We start from the raw sequence: 21,113 nt of genomic DNA, 5'->3' as shown, positions 1-21,113 counted from the left end.
TGGAAAGAGATACATTTTAGTTTTAGTTACATGACTTGATGTAGCCGCAATGTCAGTCAGAAAGGCCATTTCTGGTATCCAGAAACCTGTTCTTACCTTCTCGTCTCAATTGAACCATTGCCTCTAAGTAGGAATAGCCTATTGCAGGTAAATGAACTCTAGCTGTTTCATTAAATGACACTTTTGAGCATAACTGAACTCAACATAAATGTCTCTGAGTAAACTAGAGAAGCTGAAATGATTGACTCCAGGTAGATCACATCACAGACAGTGTACCTCATCAATCTGACATACCTAGCCATGCCTCAAAATGGGTTGCTTTCTCAATAGATTTTAGCAATACATGGGATTTATTTGATTTCTGTCACTACCCAAAGATGATACACTGATTCTTCATGAAGCTGAATTATAGCGCACTATCCCAATGTTACTGCATGGTGTGTTTCTCCAGTGCTTCCTTTGGAAAGAGGAACTAATTATAATCTCTAAGAGCAAAATAAATGCCTGGCTATGGGCTGGATATGAACAGCACACACAACGGGACAAACTCCTTCCATTCGGGGGTATTTCAGGATTTGCCTTGATGAAAACAGCTTTTTAGAATGGAACACAGGCCAAAACCAAAAACATGCTCCCAGGAAACAGGAACCTAGCTGTGATGTAAAATTAGATTCCAATGAAAGAGCAAAGCAAGTGGAGCTAGTTAAACTTTGCTTTATCGAACATCATCTATTGCCCTTTTAAAATCAGTGCAATTTGGGGAGAATCCATTCACCAGCAAATGGAAGATTTGAGCAGCGCTGGCAGAAGGTGCTGCAGAGACCTAAAGGCAGGGATGGAGGGGGTACGGGAATTCCTTCTGCAAACAACCACAAATGCTGATTTTTAATTAAAGGAGTGATGCAGGCTCTGCTAATTAATCCCTGTCAACTGATAGCTATCGTTGTCGTAGCTATTATTAATGGGATGATGCTCTTAAAGCTTGTACCTTTCCCTAGAAAAGGAATACAGTGTGTCTTTAGAATTCCCTACCATTCTTTTAACAAGGACATGTTATTTTTTGGTAAACAATATCAGCAAGTATTTGAATGGAACATTATTGTTGTTGAATCACTGGAGCTTTTTTTTAAGGGCCGACACATTGAGCAGGAGGAAATGCAATAATAAGGTGCCATGCCTCATTGAGAAAGGCTATTGGCAAAGTACAAGTTCCCACAGTCAGTGGAGAGTCTCCGTGCCTTCACTAGGGATGGCAGATGCCAGCTTCTCTGAAAGGAGCGGCTCAAAAAACCAAGGCTTGACACTGACAGCCTGGCTAGCTGTGAACCAGCATTTCTGGTTAGGAGCCTACGGAAGGTGATGGCGAGAAAACTCCCTGACAGACCAGTCACCATGACACATCTCTTTGACTCTGGGCCATTTGGGTACAGCCCTGAGTCCAAGACACCACTAGGGCGATCTTCTCTCAGTGATGAAGGAAGACCAAGTTCCTATGCGGATATTGTGTCTGCTCTTTCCTGGCTGAGTGTTCTGAGATGGCGGTACAAGGAGGGAGCTCTTACTATAATGTGGTGCTCTGCAGAGACCCACCTTGTCTCCATGCCGGTTTGCTGGATGTCTGGGGCTGTTGGGAGGGTGGGTGAGGAAGCTGATGAGATGCGCAGATGAGTGAACTGCCAGTGGCTCAATCCAGATAAGAATGAGATGAGGCTGGTAGACTGGGGGAAGTTATTGGGTGATGGAGAAAGTATTTGTGCCCTATCTTTACCTGAGGGTTTGTGCCCACCCCTTGAGACTTGTGTTCCCAATCTGGGAGTCAGGTAGGATCCGCAGGTGCTCTTGGACGATGTTACAACACCACAGACCTGGAAAGTTTTATCCCATTTGTGCCTGGTGAGGTTATGAACCTTCCTTTTGGCTGTGGGATCTCATGGATATGTAGGCTGTGAGGTATGGCCTAGCCACCATTTCAAATTAGTTGTGATTTAAGAAAAGTCCTTTTTGAGCTGGTGGGTCTTTGCCTTTGCAGAGCAGGCTGTAGCATAACTCCAGAAGTGCCCGTGATGCAAAACAATTACAGAAAGGCAATCAGTTTAAGAAGCATGACCACCCCACCACCACCACACACACTCCTTCCTCTCATGTCTGCTGCAGAGAGACTGCAAAAATTGATTCCAATCATTGTTAGTCTTTGTGCCACAAAGTGAAATTCTTCAAAAAAGAGCACACACATTCATCTGAAGGCCTGAAAACACATTCCCCCGCCATTTAATTTTAACAATATCTGAAGGGGGGAGTTCGCTTTGTTTCTTGTATGCAGCATGACTGACATTTTGAGGAGTTATTGTATGTTTCTTAATGGTATATAATTTTGGATCAATAATATCAAGTAACAATCTATAGGGTGCTCTCCCTCAGATTCTTGCCTGTGAAATTAGGAACAGAGTTTGTTAAAATGTATTTGCCTGTAAAGAATTTTTTCCAGCGTTTTGAAGCTGGAGATACTGCTGTAAAGGAAGTCTAGAATTTTCTAACACAAAAGTATATTTTGTACTGCGTCAGGGCAGTCAGACATCATCACTTAGGACCTATAATTTTCTATCATGAAAAATGTCTTGGTTTTGAATTTGTCTAACAACAAAAAGAAGAAAATGTGTGGATAATCGATTAGAGCAGAGAAACCTAAATATAAATAAATACCCGTGTGCGATGGAAGGGCTGATGTTTTCAAAACCACTAGTGGAGTTTTACCTTGACAATAATAAACCATCCTGACTAGGGAAGCATTCTAGTTGCTATGGTAACATTATGGTAGTGAATAATCGCAGAGACAATGCCGGGCAACTTGAGACCTGGCTCTACTGACCATAAAGTAATTTATATTTTGAGACATGTTCATAACAAACTGGCATCCAAAAGCAACTGAAGAAGTCACAGGATAATGGTGCATTTGAGCTACTTTCCTTACTGCGTGACATCAATACACAAAATCAAATGGTGAGGGAGGGCTGAGCCTCTGTACAACTGCTGCTCCGTGCAGTTGTGGGCTTGTGATTTCCCAAAGCCAGCAACTTAAGACAAGGTGCACCAAGGTTCTGCAGCACGAGGAGGCCCGAGGCTCCTAAAATGGGAGCATCTATCCAAATGCACTGGCCTCCCCACCCCTTTGACTGGTTCATGAGCATCTCATGGTCTCACTCCACCAGCCCTTTGGGTCAATGGACAGTCTCCTATTGACGTCAGTGAGCCTTGGGTTAGGCCCGAAGAACTCTCCTGACACCTGGGGCTAGCAAGTGATGGAGAGGGCTAGCCATGAGTCAGATAGAAACACAGCTCTGCTTTCACCCAGAATGGTCCCAAGCTGCTGGACTTTCCTGCACTAGACAAATTGAGCCATAAAAACTTAAATTTTATTAGCATACAATAAAATTCTGGGGAACATGTGACAAGACTAAACTAGTATGCTGAGCATACTATTGCTGAAGCCCTGGCTTTCATGAAATTTTCACTTAAAGCCAATTCATGGCAGGTCCCAAACCATTCACGTCATCTCTTGGAATCCTAAATTGTATCCGACAGAAAAGCTGGTGTAATCCTTCCAAGAGGATTTACATGGGAATTGCCCCTGTCCATTTCTATGATTCCAAGCAAAGTTGTAAATTGCAGCACCACTGGATTTCATCATTTAAACAGCCAGCTTTTCTTACAGCAGCTTCAATTTTCCTTCTGGTTTTCAAGGCTTAGATAAAACTGCACTAAAGAGGCAAGAACCTCTAACAGCCTGTAAACATGAAAGGGTTAGAATCTGATATTCACTGCACCGTTCAACGTAGCAGACTCATTATCTTACGAAAGTGTTTGGAGCCTGAAACTTAATGAACCGCTCACTTGTTTATTGTTTTATTATCCGTGATATTATAAATTCAACCAAGAGGAACCATTCTGCTTTTAGACCTTGTCCAAAGAGCAATTGTGAGAGTTCTTCACATTTGGTTCATGTGCAACATCAGCTGCTGCTTTCCTTTTTTTTAAGGAGAGGAAATGAAATCATACCTAAGGCCCTACTTAACTTGCAATACTGTGGAAATTGTGGATTCTGCAATATTAGGCTTTCACCGCAATTTTGTCAGCAGTAATCCTGTCGTGTGTGGGGCTGAAAGTGGGAACCTCAGCCACTCTAGGGCTGAGAGTCCTTGCCCTCCGCTCCCAGCCCCGGGCAGCCGACAGTGGAAAATCATGGAAAAGTAATAATAGACTTGATTGCGGCAAATGAAAAGGTCCGTTGTTACTTGTCTGCAATTTTCCATGGCTTGTCTGCCACTCAGCTGCAATTTTTTGACAATCATCCTGCAATGCAAGTAGGGCCAGAAAGCAGAGAATCCAGCTGTTAATGTCTCCCAATCAGGGTCACAGGGTTTAAGGCTAGAAGGAACTGCCAGATCATCTAGTCTAGCCTCCTGCATATCACCGGCCACCACCAACACCCAGCATTCACGTACTAAGCCTAGGAACCAAAATTAGACCGAAGTATTACAGCCCAGATTAGATTTTTATGTGCCACAGGCAGAATATAGGAGGGACTGAGATGCCCTAGTGCTTGAGGCCTCTCTAATGGCAGGGAAATGATTAAGTGAGATAGACCCAGAGAATCCTGGCAAGGGACTTGCACCCACATTCTGCAGAGGAAAGCAAAAAACAAAAACAACAACAACAAAAAAAAACCAAAAAAACCCCAAAACCCAAAATAACCCCCAGGGTCACTGCCAGTTGACCTGAGACAAAATTTCTTTGTGACCCCACATGTGGCAAGCCAGCCAGCCAACCACCCAAGAGAGAGAATGCTCAATGCCACCTCAGAGCCCTGGTCTGCCCAGCCCAATATCCCATCACCAGCTGTGGCTATCACTGATGCTTGGGGGGGGGGGCAGCTGAAACTCTGAAGCATGAGATTTTAGGACCATAAAACAGAACCCAGAAATGAGCCCCAGGGCTGCTGAGTCCTGCCCCTTATCACAAGCAATCCCATTATATCATCACACTAATAAAATAGTTCCAAAATCTACTAATCTGCATCCTTTGAGAAAAACCCTGTTGCTCTCTGTAGGCATTCCACAGAGCACAGCCGATAGGGAACCCAATCTGAGCATTTGCTGCTCCACTAGCCTGAACTGCCAATCATAGAGAATATAAATATTTCTGCTCTTGGGGTTGTGTAATCGGAGGTTAAGCTTTAACCTACCAACATTCAGTGATAATCATTACTTTATGCCATCCAGGGGTGACTGGATGAGTTAAGAGATCTGAGGCTAAATCAGTCACTGTTGTACATCTTAATAAGAGTTGTGAGTGAGAGCAGCACGGAGACTGTGTAAATGGGATTGAAGGGATGAAAGGATAGAGAGCGAATTCTGAGTTCTGCATCTCAAAACGACTTGACTTCTCTGTGCTGCGATCTTTGTTATAGCAAGTGCTGTAGTCTAAGCTCTGTGTAAGCCAAAACTGCCTGAAAACAGCAGTTTCAGCTCTTTGCACTAATGAGCAAGAGTGAAATCCACCGCTGCAGCCAGTGCCTTAAGCAGTGCCCAGGCCTCAGGCCTGACCTGTCTTGCTAGAGTGAATTTCATTCCGGACTAGGAAGAGCAGCAGCCGGAATGCCTGAAACCTGTGGAAAGTATTCGAAAACATGCCCCAAGCCATAGGTCAGATGCTGACTGCTGGCTATAACAGAATGGCAGAGGGGAAGGCTAGCTTAGTTGCCTGGGTCTGAGCACAAGAAACAACGTAGTCAGAACAGCCATGTGAGTGAGACAGGCAGAAATCCATTACTCCAGCCATATTAACAGCATTTCCACTCCTCCCAGAGCACAACAGGGCCCTGTTTCCTGTCTCTTCCCTGCTCCTTACCATGGGGCGGACATGCTCAGCTTCTTCCTGTTCCTCCAAAGCACTCTCAGAAAGAATTCTGGGTTTCACACATGCTAAAATGAAGGGAAATCGTTCTTCGAGCACAGACAGGAACATGCCTCCCAAATTAACTGCTCTGTGTGGAAGAGGAGTGGTCTGCCTGCATTTCAGTGTCTGTTAGGTGATTGCACGTGGAGCAAACCTATGCACCCTGCTTCTGTACTGTTATCTGGGGGCCGCAACAGTAGCCCTGTGTTTTGTCCTGCAGAATTTTATAACAATATGTGCCCTCAGACAACAGAAGTGAAGTAATCCTGTGCAAAACCCTCCAAAGAAAACCCAGCTGTAAATACATGCGATGGGCTTTGGAAGGGTGTGACAGGCTATACTCTTATGTTCACCATTTTTACAGGACTATGAGAAACTTTGTACAAAGTGTGCCTTGCAATGTATCATTTGAAAACTCATAATCTGCTGAACATTATTGTCCTGGTAAAATACATATATCAACATTGTATGTAAGTTGTACGATTCTACTGTATAACATTGCTGTAACATGCTCCAAGTTTAGAGGCACAAACCAGTTCCTCAGAAACAAAAGATGAACCAACACCTAAGCCAGGTGTCAACAAAGCCAAGTGCACTATCACCTAGTTAAGTGGCCATTCTTTGAAAGGAAAAAGGGTATAAGCAAGAAATTTAAATATTGGCAAAGAAACAGCTGGGGGTCCCATCCCACAGACCTCCTGTCACCTGAAGTCCAGCTGGAGATAATCCTCAAAGAGGAGGAAACGATATAAGAATAGAGAACACACAACAAAAATTACCTCTCTCCTCCCTTTCTCTCTGCTCATGCCATCAACAGCACCTGAAAGAACACTGAACTGGCTGAGGGGTCCTGGTTTGGAGGCTTCCCGCCAATAAAAGACTGCAAAGAGCAAAGAAAAACCTTTGCTTTGAATTCATTTGGCTTGCTAAATTAGGTATTAGTTTACATTTTATCTTTTACCCAATTCTGACTTTTATGCCTCATTACTTGTAATCACTTAAAATCTCTTTTGTAGTTAATAAACTTGTTCTATTGTTTATCTAAACCAGTGTGTTTGGACTGACGTGTTTGGGAACCTCCACGTGAGATCACAGGGTTTGTGCATGGCATTTTCCATTGATACAATGACGGACTTTCTATGAGCTTGTAGTGTCCAGAAAGAAAGCGCTGGGCAGCACGAGACACACATTTCTGGGGGAAAGTCTAAGACTGGGAATTTGCTGGTGTCTTGTAATTCGTGACTTACTGGTCAAAGCTTTCATGTAATTCAGCTGGAGCCATTTACATGCTAGAGGCTGTGTGTGAGCAGGACCAGGAGTGGTGCTCTCACAATGTAAAAGGCACCTCAGGTTGGAGAACTGAGGAAGCACGGCTGTCTATCTGTCCAGAGTGCACCCTGGGTAATGCCACAGTGTGGGGAAAGGAGAAACCAGAGTCACATCAGGAACCAGAGACACTGGAAGGAAACAGGTTAGACCAGGACGAATCCAGCAAGGGAGCAAGAACATGTAGCACCTCCTGCTCACAGATCTGTCCTTGGGGAGATTAGTACTGAGGATGTAGCTGGTTTAAGGATCAGTGGGAAGAGAGAATGAGCCAGACCTTGTACAGACTGGATTAACAAAATCATGCCTTGCACTTCAGTCTATCCAGCGGGTACACTTTTCTCAAGGAGGGCTCAAAATTTATCATGCTGCACTCATTAGGAAACAAACATCGGCTCTTTCTTCTGCAAACCCTTGAATCAGTCCATTGTGACATTTTTGACAAGTCACGCTGTACTTGGAAATCAGTTTAAGCTGCAAGTGAGTTTCTAAAGTAATGAAACAGCAAGGATTATATTGAGAAAACACTTGTCATGTCTTCTCTGCACACAGTGGTGACCTGTGTGGATTTTCTACCCAGCCACTCTTTTCCGATGGGAAATGAACAGGCTGCTCAAGGTCTGCAAGCTTTTCGGCAAGTCGCTGTAGCAGTGTTCCTCACAACACGGCATATTCCCAGGGCTTTGTCCTCTCCTGATAACAGCACTCTTGACATATGGCTCTACTTTTTCTCCCCCACTTACTGGGCATCTAAAAATAGCCAAGTGACCAGATTCTGGCAGCTTGAAAAGTAAAAGCAAACACCATACACCCATCCTGCTAGGATGCAGTGCCCATCACTCCCAGCTCCCTGCACAGAACTTGGTGGAAATTACATTCTTTGTTTAAATCCGTCGGCTTGTGCCACTTGCACAGTGCACCTTCCCCTGCTATGACCGTCTGCCCTATTCATTCCTGCACACAGGCCCTACAGTGTGGTGTACAACTGGGCCTGCTGTCAGAAGACAACTGGCAGGGCACAGCTGTATCCCAGAGGTCAGGAGTCCTTTAAACTCAGAATGTTTGGCCCATTAGCATAGCTACTGAGCTGTGCTTTAAAGGAAGGCAACTCTGGTCCTTCCCAAGCTTGGTGGAGTCTAGGCCAGCTGTTGTAAAGGGCTTACCCTTCCACCCTGCCTGCTTTGGCCCTCTTGCTCAAGCTCTGTGTTTTATCCTGAATCAGAGTGGTTTGGAGTTTCTCCTTCTTCAGCTCACGCTAGCTCGCCACAGAGCGCTTTGGCCAGCAGGGAGCTGCAGTGCAGAGAAGCCTGCCGTCTGTTCTCAGGCCAGCTCACTTTTCATTGGGAGCCTGAAATGCCTCTTGATATGGCTGGTAACGAGAAGACAGAACGACCTGCAAACTGCTCCCAACACGAGCCTCAGAGAAGAACTGGGATTCCTGGACTGGATTCTGTGGGGCGAGTCCAAGGCTTGAATTGTGGAGGAGCAGAAAAGCATGGAGCCTCCAAGCACAGCCGCTCTCGGAGACCTTTCACTGAAGAGAAACAGAGAGCTCCACTGCTGCCTACTACTGCTGCCCAAGGCTGAGTCCTGGCTTTGGATAGTTGCCCAATAGGCCCAGTCAGTGAATAGGTGAGAGTGACACGGGGGGCCGAGTGACAGCACTGGCGTGTAGGTGCCTGCAGAGTGACAGCACCCACTGGTTGAAGAAAACACAGCCCCCGCTGGGGAGAATGAACCGTGCATCGCACCTGGCTGTGAGTCACTGCTGAGGAACAGCACGGACACGAATCCCACAGCACGGCTTTCATTCTTAGCGCTGCACTGAACCTCACACAAGAGCACTTAACAGGGAGGGGTGAGCCAAGGTCTGAAGCCAAATGTCCAAGGAACCATGTACTGGACTCTGCTCTAGGTTTCAAATTAAACCCTTCAGGTGCAGCGCTGCACACCTAGCTGCAGACACAGGTCCTTATAACAAGCGGCTTTAAACTAAATGGGATCCAGAGCCACCAATAGTCTGCCTTCCCTCTACTCCAGAAGAGGATCAAGGCCCCATTCATAAGACTCTGCCCTGAAGCCCACATATGTGAGAGAGTGACTGTCTGATGACTGAATGCATCTTCCCGGCCAGTGTCACTCCAACGCCAGGAGCTGACACGACGGAGGTATATATACACTCTGAGCAGATTGAGTGACCCTATTCAGCCTCTATCATGGTACCAGAACAGGGGGATGTTCAGTAGAATTGAAAGATGACTCATATAACACTGATAAAAGAGAACACTTTTTACACAACACAACCAGTGGAACTCATTGCCACAAGATACCACTGAAACTAAGTAGTAGGATTCTGAATTGTACAATTCAGTACAGACATGAACATTTATATGGATAATAAAATCATCCCCAGTTACAGCAGCTAGAATAAAAAATGTATAACTGTTATAAAATCTTATGTCTTTTGGCACAAGCCAACCATGCCTTGTCTGGGGTCAGCAGAACATTCTCCAGGGCAAGTTCATGTCAAATCCCCATAGTGGACAGATGTGCACTTCCTTCTGTGTTATCTGCTACTGGCCAGGACGCCGGTAAAGATGGATCATTTGCCCAGTGCAGAATGGCAATTCCTACACTATGCAATTCTGGGTCCTAGTGCCCCATAGCAATGGGGTTTTTTGACCACCCCATCTACTGTTTGTCAACAGAATTTCTGTGAATTGCTGACAAAATATGTAGTTAGGCTTTTTTTTTTTTTAAGTGGGAAAAGCTGGGAGGGGGAGGAAAATAAACTCAAAAACTGGAGCTGCCAGGGGCAGCATCCCCCCGCCACTGGAACTGACAACAATCATTTCTGTTCTGCTGAGATCCTGAAAAAAAAGACTGCATTAAAAGCACATACTGTTCAAACATTTATATTTATAGATGCACCATGGAATAATCAATGTGCTTCAAAACTCCATGCTGGCAACAGCAACATCTGTGCCTCTTTTCCTGATGAATAAACATAGCTTCTGCCAGACACAGAGGAACCATCCCACCTTGTGTATGGAACAGCTAAGTGAGCTTTTAAAACGGCCTCTGTGAAATGATCTGTGCGCTCCCACTCTCTAGGTGCACCTGGCTCATTTATAATGCTGCTCCAGCAGCAGCTCCTTCACACAAAGCCTTCTGGTTTGTAACCTCCTTGTGAGGAAGATCCTAATAGTGAGAAGGGCTACAGTGATGGTCAGAGGAATGGAGAACCTGCCTCAAGAGAGCAGACTTAAGGAGTTTGGCTTGTTTAGTCTAACCAACCAGCCAAAGGCTGAGGGGAGATATGATGGCTCTCCACAGATACATCAAAGGGATAAACCACCAGAGAAGGAGAGGAGTTATTTAAGTTAAGGGCCAATGCTGGCACAAGAACAAATGGATATAAACTGGCCACCAACAATTTAGACTTGAAATTAGATGAAGGTTTCTAGCCATCAGAGGAGTGAAGTCCTGGGAAGTTCTTCTTCCAAGAACAGAACTAGGAGCAAAAAACCCTAGACTGAAATGGATACGTTTTTGGAGGGGATGGTACGATGAGGTTGCCTCCAATGGCATATGGCCCAACCATGACAGCTATTAGCAAATCTCTCCAACAGCTAGAGATGGGACACTAGATGGGGAAGGCTCTGAGTTTGGACAGAGAATTTTTCCCCAGATGTTTGGAGGTGGGTGTCGCACACATGCTCAGGCTCTAACAAACCATCATATTTGGGGTTGGGAAGGAATTTCCCAACAGGTCAGATTGGCAGAGACCTGTGGTGGGGCGGGGGGGGGCACTTCACCTTCCTCTGCAGGGTGGGACATGAGTCTCTGTTGGTTTGACCTAGTGTAAATGGTGGATTCTCTGTAACTTGAAGTCTTTAAATCAAGCTTTGAGGATGTCAGTAACTCAGCCAGAGGTCAGGGGTCTGTTACAGGAGTGGCTGGATGAGGCTCTGCAGCCTGTGTTATACAGGAGTTCAGGCTAGATGATTAGGATGGTCCCTTGTTGCCTTAAAGTCTATGAGCGGGCAAATGGGACTGGGAGAAGAACGTTTTGCCTGGGAGCTCATATCCAAACTGTGTTCTATGTGTTTAAAAACAAAGCAACTCATTGCAAATAGTGACTGGGCTCCCAAGCAGCCAGGCTCACAGGCTAGGCCAGTGGTGGGCAAACTACAGCCTGCGAGCCGTTTTAAGCCGGCCCGCAAGCCGCACCACGCGGCTCAGCCCCGCTCCGGCCAGGGCGCAGGGTCGAGGCCGCACCACGCAGCTCCCGGAAGCAGCAGCATGGCCCCGCTCTGGCTCCTATGTGCTCCAATGGGAGCTGCAGGGGCAGTGCCTAAGGATGGGGCAACGTGCAGAGCTGCCTGGCCATGCCTCCGTGTAGGAGCTGGAGAATGGACATGCCACTGCTTCTGGGAGCCGCTTGAGGTAAGCACCCCTTGGAGCCTGCACTTCTGAGCCTCTCCCCACACCCCGGCCCCCTGTCCCAGCCCTGATCCCCCTCCCACTCTCCAAACCCCTCGATCCCAGCCCTGATCCCCCTCCCACTCTCCAAACCCCTCGATCCCAGCCCTGATCCCTCTCCTGCACACCAAACCCCTCAGCCCTAGCCCCACCCCAGAGCCTGCACCCCAGCCAGAATCTGCACCCCTTCCCACACCCCTGCCTCAGCCCTGATCCCCCTCCCACCCTCCGAACCCCTCAGTCCCAGCCCAGAGCATCCTCCTACACCCCAAACTCCTCATCACCAGCCGCACCCCAGAGCCCGCACCCCTTCCTGCAGCCCAACCCAAATTTTGTGACCATTCATGGCCCGACATTCAATTTCTATTCCCCAATGTGGCCCTTGGGTCAAAATGTTTGCCCACCTCTGGGCTAGGCCTACCTAGGCGGTGCCAAGTCAAGATAACGGAGGTGCACGAGGATCACCCTCACAATGCTCTGTGCTGTGACCTAGGACTCGGATGTCACATTTTTGCTTACGAAACAATCATCAGTGTAGCAAGGCACCAAGAGCTACACAATTCCAAAGCAAAGACACCCAGAACAGTGACTAGTATTTCCATTTGTCACATAAAGTGCTGTGCCGGCTCAGAGTAGTGATGGGGCTGCACTGCATGGTACGTAAACCAAAGGAGCAAAAGCCCTATGAATTCAGAGCAGCACCCGCTGCTTGGTGCGTGAGCACAGGGCCTGATTGGTTTTTACATTAAAATGCAAATAATGAATGTGGTGTAGCACAACAGCAGCAAGGCCTTGTGCAGTAAGGAAACACTGCCCGGGTGTGTCACCTTTCCTCCCAGGGAACAGTTGTGATCACTCCCCTCGCAGGAAGCACCCAGCTCACACCCAGCAGCCAGCTCCAGTCCAATCTGTCTCTCCACCATGAATGCCAGGAGCTCAACCCCATGAGCCACCTCTCACCAATTGCACAGATTCTCCTGCTGTGATAGTTGGAAGGTTAGACAGGGTACTCACATGGATTAAAGAATGCCTCATTAACATTACTGCCCTTAAAACCCTGGCATTTCAGGCAAGAGTGCCTAGTAATGGAACAGCTCACAAGTATGCCCCATCTATGAGGAATACAGATGGTGCTGCAGACATGGGGAAATGCAAACTATGGCATCAGATATGCAGGGGGCAAAATCTCCCTGCCCCAGTGCATTTTTAATGACTTGGATAATGGAGTGGAGAGCATGCTTATAAAATTTGCAGAGGACACCAAGTTGGGAAGGGTTGCAATCACTTTGGAGGAATTCAAACAACCCTGACCAATTGGAGAATTGATTGGAATTCAACAAGATGAAATTCAATACAGACAAATGCAAAGTAGTGCACTTAGGAAGGAAAAATCAAATACACAGCTACAAAATGGGGAATAACTAGCTAGATGGCAGTATTGCTAAAAAGAACCTGGGGATTACGGTGGATCTCAAATTGAATATGTGTCAGCAATGTGATATAGATATGAAAAAAAACTCATATTCTGGGGTACGTTAACAGGAGTGTCATATGTAAGACACAGGAGGTAATTGTCCCACTCAGCACTGGTGGGGCCTAAGCTGAAGTTCTGTGTCCAGTTCTGGGTTCCACACTTTAAGAAAGATTTGGACAAACTGTTGAGGGTCCAGAGGAGAGCAACAAAAATGATGAAATGACCTATGAGGAACGGTTTAAAAAAACAGGGCTTGTTCAGTCTTGAGAAGATGAGACACAGGAGGGACCTGAGTAGAGTCTTCAAATATATTGAGGGCTGTTATAAAGAGGACAGTGGTCAATTGTTCTCCATGTCCACTGAAGACAGGACAAGAAATAATGGGCTTAATTGTCAGCAAGGGAGATTTAGGTTAAATAATAGGAAAACCTTTCTAGCTCTCAGGGTAGTTAAACTCTGGAACAGACTAGCAAGGGAGGGTATGGGATCCCCATCACTGGAGGCTTTTAAGAACAGGCTGGACAAACACCTGTCAGGGCTGGCCTAGGTATACTTGTTTCTGCCTCAGTGCTGGACTTGATGACCTCTCAAGGGCCCTTCCAGCTCAACCAGGTCAAAGGTGTTAGATTAGAAGAGATTGACTCCCTGGAGTGTAATGAGTGTGGGCACTGCAGGAATTCAGCTGTCTTAATAGTTTTGCACTAAGTCTGAAAAAAAAAAATAGAGCCAGTACCCTTAAAGAATTAGCAGCCTACATGCGCGGCAGTCAGTCAGTTCCTCCACTGATTTAATCTGAACAGATTTTCAATTAGAAAGTGTGCGCCATTGGGGGGCATGATGGAAGTGTGCGAGGAGAAACTTCTGTAAACCTGGTCAGCATCAGGCTTGCTGCTCTGCATGCTGCAGGTGTCTTTATTTTGAGCATAATGGCAGAATCAGCCTGTATTTTCCTACCCTGTCCTGCATTATGACAAGCCTTCTCTAGGATGTTGGTTTCAATTGCCAGAAATTTTATCAAATTATAATAACATAAGTTAAAACTTTTGATCTGTCCATGTGCTGAATATCCCTGCAGGTCTACAACCATCTGCTGCACCTCTGAATTTATCTGTAAACAAACTGTTCGGAGTTGGAATTCAACCAAGACAGATTACCACCTCCTACTATTCCTTGATCCTTTAGCATAGCTATTGTAAAGGAATCTAATGGCCTCTTTCTTACTGTGACAGTGCTTAATATTATGTCGCGCAATCTAGCAAGGTTTGTATCTGACATTAGTACATTGCACTGCATTTTATCCAGAGAAAAGCAGAGGGGAAGCTGATATGCCTTTAGCAAGCAGTTACAAAGTGCTGCATGCCAAAGAGGTCCTTTCCTCTTGAATGAAATATCCCTCAGTTCTTGCCACCATCCAACACTAAGAAGTTCTGTGCTATGCTGACGTCTCTCCTGCTCTGAAGCGGTTCTCTGTATTATCTGCTATCTTGATTTGATGTAGTGACTATTAAATGATGCTTCAACCCTGGCTCTCTAGCAACACACAGAGACTGAAAGTAAATTTCATTTGCAATTAATTACATTCTGAGAAAGCACTTTGCATAGCAGAGGCTAATTTCTCCTTTGTAACAAGTTTCTGATTGCTCGGTTGATATACAGTTTCTGGGATCATTCCCACTAATAGTGATATCATACCCTCTTTATTTTCCTGCCTGGACCAAAGAACAGCCAGTTTGAAATTCTGTCTAGACTGACACTACAGACCCAGTGATCCTACTCTGAAAATGCAGAGTCAGGTATCGGCTCTGGGCTCAATTCCAACAATTCATTTCTCAGCCTTCCTAGGCTTATCTTCAAAATCCAGGGAAAGGGAAATCTCCCCTCCACACACCATGCTGCCTTCCCAAAAACCCACTTTCAGACTAAAAACTTTGCAGCAAGGAGTGTCATTTTCAGAAGTCCTAAGCACGGACTTAGCTGCACTGAAATCAAAGTGAAACCTCCCTCTGATGGCAATGGGAGCAGAGTTAGGCCAATGGGAAGCACATCCCTGGATGTCTACGTGTGTGCCTGATTCACCTCAAAGAGAAAAAGCAAGGATCATGTATGCCAGTTCAGATGAGTGTTTGGAAATGTACCAGAGAAGAGAGGGGATGAGCACTGAGACCCTCATGTTAATGAGACGAGTATCTCATGAAGATAGACAATTCAGCACAGTTCTAAATTTCACTCAAAGGGTCCATATGCTGTGTATTCTGGGAGCTCGTTTAATAAAGAGTTGTGCAATGATCTTCTGCTCCTGTTTCTTGGCTTTACTCCGCTACAGAATAAACATGATTGTGAATGCAGCGATGCCAAGGGCCTGCAATTAAACGCTTGCTTCCTTTGTAAAGGAGCGACACAAGTGGCTGGACAGATGGTCAGAGTGCACTAGACCCACGAGGGATTGGAATGGTGTACCATGATGATGAGCTTTCATGTCACAGCGGCTGCTTTAGAAGCATGCAAGCCAAGCATGGAAACCGTGTAAAACGTCTGTTGTAAAAGCACCCCTCTCTGCAGTAAATCCCACGTCTGTCTGAAATATGGAGTGACCCATGTGAAATTCCCACTCATCAAGGGATGAGCTGAGATTTCACCCAAGATGCTCCTCACCACAGGCTATCTGATTACAGGGCAGAGCAGAGCTTGCCCGGCTGTTTGTGGGAGTTGCAAAGCCAGGGCTGAAAATGGAAGAGGCGTGTGAATTGCTACCATCACTCTGACAAGTCTCATCCCCACCGCCAAGCTTTTTAGACTCAATACACTGGTCGCATTGTGCTGTCTCTCAGTACTGTCCCCAGGAATGCATGCCAATGCACAGCTGGGGCCTTTGGTATTTGAGAAATAAATATAACAAAGGCACATTCTCATTGTGGCCACAGACTATGAACAGCCATTGGGCATGTATCATTAAGGTCCAGAAGAGGAAGCAATAAGACGTTACCAAGTCTAATTTAGCCCATTAACCTGGGATCACTGCCACACCACATTTCAACCTAAAAACAGTATGAGATTTGCAGAAGCAATAAAAACAGTTTAATCCCATAATCTTTTTTTTATACAGTTACATAACATAAACGAGCCACCTTCTCTTAAGAGCCATGAAAGCCTGACAGATAGATACACTAACTAATCAAAGACAGAAGACGCACTGTTAAGCCAAACATGTTTTAAACTGAATAAAATAAACAATTTTTTAAAAGCCTGAATCCCTATTTCAATGGTTCAAGTGTACACTCATATTTAACTAAGAGTCATTCCTGCTGTTTTTAAACTTTCCATTCTAGTCATAAATTTTTGGCCATGAAAACAAGAAAAATCACCTCCCAAAAATGCTCACCCGACCAAATCTAAACAAGGATTTAGAGCAGTGGCTCTCTACCTTTCCAGACTACTGTACCACTTTCAGGAGTCTGATTCGTCCTGTGTACCCCCAAGTTTTACCTCACTTAAAAACTGCTTGTTTACAAAATCAGACATAAAAATCCAAAAGTGTCACAGCACCCTGTTACTAAAAAATTGCTTACATTCTCATTTTTACCATATAATTATAAAATACATCAATTGGAATATAAATATTTTACTTACTTTTCAGTGTATAGTATATAGAGCAGTATAAACAAGTCACTGACTGTATGAATTTTAGTTTGCACTGACTTCGCTAGTATTTTTTATGTAGCCTGTTGTAAAACTAGGCAAATACGTAGATGAGTTGGTGTACCCCGGGAAGACCTCTGCGTACCCCCAGGGGTACATGTACCTCTGGTTGAGAACCACTGAGTTAGAGGAAACTTTGCATTACAGGGCAGAAGCACTAGACAGACAGTCATTTCCCATTCTGAAATGTTACCCTGTTAGTATGTAAAGTCAAAGCTTAAGACTGAAGTGCCATCAATAACTCACAGAGCTTGAAATAAAGGTTTGGAATGTTGGCCTTAGCCATGTATTGCCTCATATTTGTCTGGTTTCAGCTACATCCTGAATGTCAGTTAAGCTTAGTGTGTGTGTTTCTCTGATTGTTTCAATCAGGGCTATGGGCAGTGCTAGAAGAAGCACAATTTGTAAGCATATTATAATTGCAAAGCAAAATATTGTGAACACCACAGAAAATGCTTTCCCTAAATTAGAGGCAAACTAAGACCTGATACAAAAAATCTAAAAGCATTTGCAAGCCAAATAGAATTCTGCAGTGTGCAATCTACACCAAAGCAAATGACATACAACAATAATTAGTGCAGATTACACAGCAATTAACATGATTATGATTATGCTAGTTGAAATAATTTATACCATAATATCCACACTTGCATTGCAATACAATGCATGTCCAGAGAAAAACCAATATCAACCAAATTAGGCTCTTAGTTCTGCATGTATGAAAACCAGTACAGCTCCAAGGCAGTAAGAGAGGAGAATTTGTCCAGATTTGCCTAAGAAATTTTCCTGTCATGTTATCAATGCAAGGCAGTTCTGAGGTTTTTAATAGAAATAATTTGTTTTTGATAATATAATGTTTTAAAATAAAATAAGTAACATGGCCAGTTCCTGAATGCTCCAAGACCTCCAGTTCTAATATAATAAAAATATTCAGATACTGAAATCCAAACGTAGGTGATCTCCCTTTTTTTCCTGTCCGCAAGCGGTTCTTTCCCTATGATAGTAAACATATAAGTAAATTATAAAGTTCAAAGTAATTTATTATCTGGGATTAGGTTCTGGCTATCATCAGATACAAAGAATGAGCACCCATAAGATCTTAAGAACAATTGGATGTATCCTGATCTGTTTTCATGGACAAGAAAGTGTGACGTAGTCTTCTCAAGACTCAAGAGCTGCATGTGAGAGCTGTGCTGATGGCTCTATGTGGTCAGTGTTGCTGCTATATGTGCTACCACATCTGAGAGAGACTAAGCTTTGTTTCCAAGAGCTCCCTTGGATGGCAGGGCCTAACAATGCTAAGGAGGTACCAGGGGGAAGAATAGCTAGTGATGTTCATCAGCCATTGGCTTGGAATTGAAATCCTTGGATGCTTTGCATTCACAAGGGCTGCGTAGCTGCAGTGAATAGTACCACAAGATTCCCAAGATGAGATAGCATGTGCTAAGTGTCACAAATATATGTCTGTCTTCGACTCCTGCTGTCTTGTAAACTACTAACAGCTCATTGAGATAATCTGGGGACAGGGGCACTCGGCTTCAAGAGAGGCAACTGACAGCTTCCAAACAAGACCCTGCAGGAAGACTAGCAACAGAGGGATCAGAGCAAGTAGCTCTCATTCTTCAAGGAGAGTTGTCCTATGGCATGAAAAACGATTGAGTGAAGCTGTGTCTCTTAGTCCTCCCCTTCGCTCCTGAAGGTAGCTTCACTCGCCCGTTGTAACAAGGTCTGCAGAAAGTCTTTGAAGATTCCATAATCCCCAGTGTTGGGCGGCACTCATCTTTGGCACTTGCAGAGAGACATTTAAAGCTTGAACAACGTAAATATTTACTACCAAGTTATCAGCACAGATGCCAATCGAGCCAAAATTACCACTGCAGACAAATGTAAACATTGTGCCATTTTGCCATCACTCCTCTTGGAAGAGTCTATAGTAATATTGCAATGAGCATGACTGAACACTGCTGCCCTCTACTGCATGAAACTAGAACCACACATCACAGGCCGCACACTAGTAACAGCTAATGGAGCTGCTCCTTTTGCAGCAGGACAGTCCAGGTTCTGTCTCCACCATCACCATGAAGCTCCAAGTATGCATCATTGTGAGAACCATGAAGTTTGTAGGGTGCAGTGGGCTTGTTACCATATCAATGGGCCTAGAGAAAGGACAGACCCTTCATCCCACAGAAGGGTATCTGCACAGAACCCAGCATGTAAGAGATGACTACTATAGTATAACCTAAGTCTAGCAGGGATGTGACGAATACCCAAAACCGTTATGATTTTTGTGTGCGTGTCCAGTCACTCTGGGACTGTTCAGAAGTGTTTGGATACTGACTCCTCTAAGTGAAGGCCCGCTGAATAGTCCCCTATCTCCTGCATGCTGGGCTTAGCAGCTCTGTAGTTCAGCAATTTCAACCTTGTTACCCAAGGATGCAGTAAATTCACATAGTTTTGAATTCACTTTCTAATAAAAAGTTGACATTTTATTCTGACTGTGTGATGTCTCTTATTTACTGAGATTCAGAGTTGACAGCCGTTTTTGTCCAAATACTTAATATCAGAGAATTACAGAAAAAGTTAATCAAATTCCTGATCTCTGTACACTGGGTTGAATATAATATCCTTATATCACTCCCTTTTGGCAGCTGCTAGCTCAGGAAAGGAAAACTATCCCTCATATATTAGCAAGAAGTGAAAGCTAGGTAGATTTGTTTCTCATTACTGGGGTTTGTGTAAGCGAAATCTTAATAAAACTGAGATCAACTGATACAAGACACACAGGTTTTTTCTCATTAACTAACTAGATTCATAATCTTCCATTTGTTTTCATTTGATACAGCTTCCTGCCTAGTACTTCAGTCTTAGATTATCTGAGGCCATTTTCAGTTATAAGGTTAGGATTTGGAATTTGCCATTCCATGGACTTTAGAACAACTCTAGATTGTGATATCTCTTCCAGCGTGAATGCAAAGGATCATTTTGAAATTAGGCCATGGCTGGACCAATATGTGGCTTTTATTTATCTCCCTATAGAGATAAATACTGTGCTGCCCACAGTCTACAATGCTGTCCATTTATTATAAATCCAGCACAGTTCATCTCAATAATGTAGCTTAATCCATAATTTCTGATTTATTGCCATTCACTTACAGTTACGCCTAAGTAATTTGGACCAAAGACCTAAGACAACCATAGGAATTAAGATAAAAGCATTCTTAAATACAATGCTAGAGTAGAATTCTGCACACTAAGGATTCTCTGGTCTCTGATGAAGGACTTGTGTCAATTACCTATGCCTAAGTTTAACCATTGCTTTTAAATTCCATTTCGTACAGCAATAGACAAGGCTCAGAAAGACATTTGCAAACTACAACAAAAGGTATTTAAAATAGTAGCTGTGTGGGGACTTGCTCTTCAGAAAATTAATTCTGGTTTGTATTTATTTTACCATGTAAACCTGAATTCACAGGGCTCAGACCTCTGCACAATAAGAATGGAGTGTTTAACATTATAGGGAAGACCTTAGTATTAATCTTGAAAAATCACAAATTCAGTGAAGCTACATATCAGACTCTGACTGCACACAACTACAGGGTGACTATACATCAGGTAAGCACTTAACCCCACTTTGCAATGACTGCAGTCTGAAAGTCAGGTAATTTTGTATACAGAAACAAAAAAGATATGTGCACAATACAAGCAAAAATGATTTGAAGCTAGATTGTGCCATGGATTGTGTGGGCATGAGACATGCAAGGGGGTAAGCTCCCCTCTTGCCCCACCACACACATAAACCTCTTATGTTCCTGTATAGCCTCCCTGGCCTTGGTTTGGGGTATGCTGGAGAAAGCAGGTGGCTGGTGAGTGGACAGAGGCTTGGCTGGTGCAGCTGATCTGGGGAGAGGAGTAGTTTATTTGCTACTGCAAATAAATAGTGGGAGAATGGAGAGATTCCCTTCCTTGCACAGCCCCTGGCCAATGGAGCTATGTACCTTCTCCAACACAGGGCTCCTGGCAGAGCGATGACATAGACCTTGATCTGAGGACTTCTGAAAATCCAGCCCATGTAAGTGCTTCACATCTGGGATGTAGAGTCACTGTCTGTCTGAAGATCCCCATAATACCAGGGCGGAATTTCAAATAAGATGCCTGCCTTGTGTCTTCATTTCCAGGTCTA

General features: G+C 44.5%; 1 protein-coding gene across 1 annotated transcript in view; it reads right to left on the bottom strand.

Moving 5' to 3' along the window:
• The window catches only part of MYO18B (myosin XVIIIB), a 212,892-nt gene that overhangs the window by 3,039 nt on the left and 188,740 nt on the right, over nucleotides 1–21,113 (bottom strand). The window lies entirely within an intron of this gene.

The sequence above is a fragment of the Dermochelys coriacea genome, chromosome 15 (genome assembly GCF_009764565.3).
Source record: "Dermochelys coriacea isolate rDerCor1 chromosome 15, rDerCor1.pri.v4, whole genome shotgun sequence".
In the NCBI taxonomy this organism is placed as follows: Eukaryota; Metazoa; Chordata; order Testudines; family Dermochelyidae; genus Dermochelys; species Dermochelys coriacea.
Note: the sequence above shows the minus strand (reverse complement) of the source record. Positions and strands in the feature narration are given on the sequence as shown.